A 5,000-nucleotide genomic window follows, 5' to 3' on the forward strand; every position below is an offset into this window, starting at 1 on the left:
TACGGCAGCATTTATATGCACACGCTCTCCCAAAACCTCAAATTTGGTAAACCGTTTTCCCCATATATATATCGAGCTTGGGCTACCTGTGGTTTAGGCATAGAATAACCGCTGTATTGGGCTAAGCACTGATCTCTAGTGATTAGGAGCAAGCGCCGTCTCGAAATGGTCAGCTTCAGGAGCCCATGACTTGGAGCGAACAACAGTCCTTTATTCCTGTCACGGCGTTTCACTGACCGATTTATTTTTAGATTGAATTTTCCGCGCATCAGACTCCCACAGGAGCGGATGACCATTACAAGAAACTAACTTGAAGCCATAGTGTCACGGAACCAGAACTGTCTTTTTACTTGCGGGAAAGGTAGTCTAAAAATAGATAAGTCTTTAAAAATGCCTTGACACTTCGTTCACTGATTCATTCCTGACGGGAAAATTAGAACCCACAAATGACCAACTCCCAAAATAAGTGGCTTTATAGATAAGTTGGTTAAAGCGTCACACCGGTATCACGAGATCACGGAATCGCGAGGTCACGGGTTCAAACCCCGTTGAAGTCCTGAAATTTTCACGCTTCTCAACGCAATTGCTAACATTGCGTTTATAACTGCGAGGATCATAGAATAACTTGATTACATATCCGCAATTCAGTATATGATTCATTTCAGATATCGTTTCGTTCATTGATTCATTCCTCACGGGAAAATTAGAACCCACAAATGACCAACTCCCAACGTCAGTGGCTTCATAGCCTAGTTGGTTAGAGCGTTGCATCGGTGACGCGAGGTCTCGGGTTCAAATCCGGTTAAAGTCCTGAACTTTTCAGGCTTCTCAACGCAATTGCTAAAATTGCGTCCATAACTGCGAGGATCATAGCTTTACTTGATAGGCTTGGTATGGGAGTTGTTTGCTCTAAGTCGTGGGCTCCCGGTAATTTCACGTTTTTCTTGAAGGGTACAGCAGAAATATGAGCTAAGACCCGAGCCGCACGTGCAGTACGGTTATATTTCCTCCTTTAACACCTTCCTTGATCTGCAGAATTCCTCATATCCTTCTCAGCCTCATTCGAGAATTGCTAATTAATAATAGCGGAGCACTATTGGTAAGAAAATATGGTAACGCATCTGTGCGAGAAAATTTGGTTTTAGTCAACGTACGACCGTGCAACCATAGGACCGTTCAACCACTGATACCAGAGGTGTCGTCATAAGACAGCGACTATTAAACAATGAGTACCTTCTGAAATAAAATTGAGCCACTTATATATTCTTCTTTTCCAGGGTTAAGCTGTTTACTATTTAAGGATTCTTGAAACGCCATGAGGGCCACCAAAGCCTTCAAATATCTGGTCGCGTTCCTCTCTTTGTTGTACACATTGAAAGCGCAAAACATAGAGGTGATAGAAACGTTGATGGAAGCTTACAGCACCAAGGAAGTAGGTCAGCCAACGGGATACTTCAGCGAAAACGGAAAGGGAATGTTTGAACAGGTCTCCATGTTGGATGCCATGGCGCTCGCAAAACGAGGCAAACCTCTGGAAGCGAGTCAACAGCTGATATCACTTGCACTTGGTAGCATCCTTGATGGCCTTCCCATTGACTATCGCCCAGTAGGTGGTCATTTAAAACTCATGCAAGCCGATAGGTCGTACTTCAAAGACGCAATGATGGCCGTGCAGGCCAACATGAAGTTGGTCTCTGGTAATGTTGCGCAAAAGCTAATGGCTTTCAAGGCGGCTGGTTTGAAGACCGAGGAAGCAAAACATAGAGTACAGAACGAGATTAAAAACTCCGTCGCTGCCCAAGGTATTAAAGAGCAACTCGCTACTTGCCCAATCCCGTAATGCACCTCTATTATCCCCGAAAACGTTTGCATAACCATTGCTTGCAATTTCTCCAGGGACATCAAGATGTCCCAAGAGAAGTCGAAAACAATGCCTATGCAGATTTTTGTGGGGTAAAAGAGGTGTATTATGGGATTTGTGCAAGTAGTGAATAGAGAGTATTAAGGCCTTGGCAACGGTTTCAACATTTGCTTCAATATGCTTTGGATTTTGTTGAATGATGTTGAACGTTGTTGATTGCTGCGGTAGGCAAAGGGTTTCAACTCATCATCAACATTGGATTCAACAAAGGTCACGGGAGGCCTTCTATTCAGTCCCAGGCTTTAGCCGCCTTTGTTACTAAAGATAAGGACATCATGCGTCATTTAAAAGAAACCGATTAGTGCGCACGCTTATGCCCAACTATGTTTAAAGAGGGAGGCAAACTGCTTCAACTTTACAAAGGAAATGTTGAATGGTTGTTGAAGCAGAGTTTAAGTGCTTTTAGACACCTTCAACATCGATTCAACATGTTTCCAAACGGTTGAAAGGGGGAAATAAACCGGTTTGACCATCGCTGTTCCACAAAATCGAACGGATGTTGAAACCGATTTCCCGGGCCTTAAGGGCTACGGCATCGTTGCGGCATCTCAACTAGATTACTCCAACTCAAGTTCATCAATTTTAACATGATTAGTTCGATTTATTTTGCACCATTTACAACTACTAAGCAGTTGACTAAAAGCATGGTAAGCAGGAAGAAATACAACAAAAGCTACCTTTTATACGGTTTGTTGAGGCCTGTGAAAATGGCTTCGACGTCCTTTCGATTTTGTTGGACGATGTTGAACGATGTTGACAATTGGAGTGGGCAAACGGTTTTAACACGCTTTGAAACTCATTCAACATCGATTCAACTTCCTTACATGTTCATTTTGGTTGAAAGGAAGGGGGAAGGGTGGAGGTAAACGGTTTTAACACGCTTTGAAACTCATTCAACATCGATTAAACTTCATTTCAACATGTTTGATTTCGGTTGAAAGGAAGAGGGGTGGTTGGGGGTAAACGGTTTAAAACAGGCTTTGAAACTCATTCAACATCGATTCAACTTCATCATTTTGGTTGAAAGGAAGGGGGGAGGGTGGGGGTAAACGGTTTTAACACGCTTTGAAACTCGACATTCAACATCGATTCAACTTCATTTCAACATCTTTCATTTTGGTTGAAAGGAAGGGGGGAGGGTGGGGTTAGACGCGGTTTCAACATCCCTGTTCAACAAAATCGAACGAATGTTGAAGCAAATGTTGAAGTCTTTTGCCCGGCCCTTTATTTTACAATGCGAAAAGGCCAAAGGGAGGACAGCTCTCCGTGATGGCCATTACCACGTTGAATATAAAAGGGAAGAGATATGATCAAGTGCTGTCACCAACAGTGACCAACTCATTCACATATTCTAGAACTGGATTGACAGGAACGGTATAGATGGTTTTCACGTTATGTAATCGCCGCCATGTCACGGATTGGACGAAAACAAAATAGGGAGTTTAACAACGACGACGGCTACAGCAACGACAATGCCAAAAAGCAGTAATATTGTTGGTTAAAAGAACCAAAATGATCGTGCTGCACGTGCGGCACGCATTTTTGAACAATTATCTCCCGTTCTCGTCAAAACTACTACGTGAAATGACCAAATTTAAGATTTTTGACGACAACGTGGAAGAACTACAGTGAATCTTTCAGTCTCACTCTTTACTTCAAGTCCGTCCGTACCAATCCAGTTATAGTACACTTCGCCCATATTGAACAATATAATCAAGATGAAATAATCATGAAATAGTTAGAATAGCTCAAACTCATATTTTGAAGTGACGTTTTCGTTGTCGTAGCCGTCGTGGTTTCTTAAACTCCCTAATATCTTTCATTCACTCCTTTCGTTCGTCAACCAGCAATCATACATTGCAGCATTGTTGTCTGAGTGACTCTAGAGATTGGTTGCAAACATCCTGATGGAAGTAGAGAAAGATACGTTGATGTATGCTCTCGTTATTGTCTAAATCTAAAATTTGCATGGTGAAAAGAACACAATTTGTTTTATAGAGAACGGTAAAAGTCTGAAGAAAAGTGAAACGTGCTGCCTGTACATGTATTACGATTATTCATATACACACTAATTCGACACTACATTTTCCTTTGTGTCGTTAACTTTGTCTCAGATGTTCGTAGTTTCTTAATAGGCCATTTCTGAGTTCCTGTTTCCCACCTCTTCAAAGCGAAAAGTTTTTCTTATGAACATTAGTTTTCATTCATTTGTATAGTAGAACGTACTAATTACCATGACAAAAGCGTTGCACTTGGACTTGCTTTGAAGAGAAGACAGACTTGAACTCGGAATAGCCTATTGGACTCCTTTTTTTAAAAGAGAGCTCCAACTCAATTTAAAAAAAAATTGACACAAGTAAATAATGAGTAGAACAAGAGTCCATTACCAAAAAATAAGAATCTGGTATCAAGTTTGTCCGCATCAACGACAGAAAAGTGTATTTTTTAAAACCAAGCTTTGTGGGAAAATATACAATAGACCAAATATTGTGCCCAATTCGAATCTCCCGGGGTTAAGATTCTTTGAGTATTCTATTTGCGTCAAATGTAGCATTCACATTTAAATGACATGGAAATACCTGGAACAAAACATTTTTTTCCCGAAGGGTTTGAATTGGGAACAACATTGAGTTAGCCCAATTGGTCTGTTGTTTATTTTCCCGCAAAACTTTGTCTAAAAATGTACACTTCTCTGACGCTGAGGACTCGGCCAATGAAGGTAAATCTTACTCTTAGGTCTTGGTTTAGAATAAATACTCGAAGGGAGCCTTATGAATTTGTGCGCATGTCTCAAAATAAATTATCTTGATCTAATAGACGAAGCCAAACAGAGAATTTTCAAAGCTTGGAAGCGTGATATGGAACGGCTACAGAGGCTGGCCGAGTCAACGCGGCCATCACCGAAGAACCTAAAATTTGGCAAGTCTACGGTAGCTGTAAATACCTTTTTAAGCAATTACTGGGAATTGTAAACAGTCTTCTAGGCATTGTCGGACGTGTCGTGGCGTTGAGTTTATTCACTGCTGCCGTTACAACCGGTATTAAGGTCTTTGCAACCATCGGTGAACTAGCCGGAGCA

This window comes from Montipora foliosa, chromosome 7 (assembly GCF_036669935.1).
Source record: "Montipora foliosa isolate CH-2021 chromosome 7, ASM3666993v2, whole genome shotgun sequence".
Classification (NCBI taxonomy): Eukaryota; Metazoa; Cnidaria; class Anthozoa; order Scleractinia; family Acroporidae; genus Montipora; species Montipora foliosa.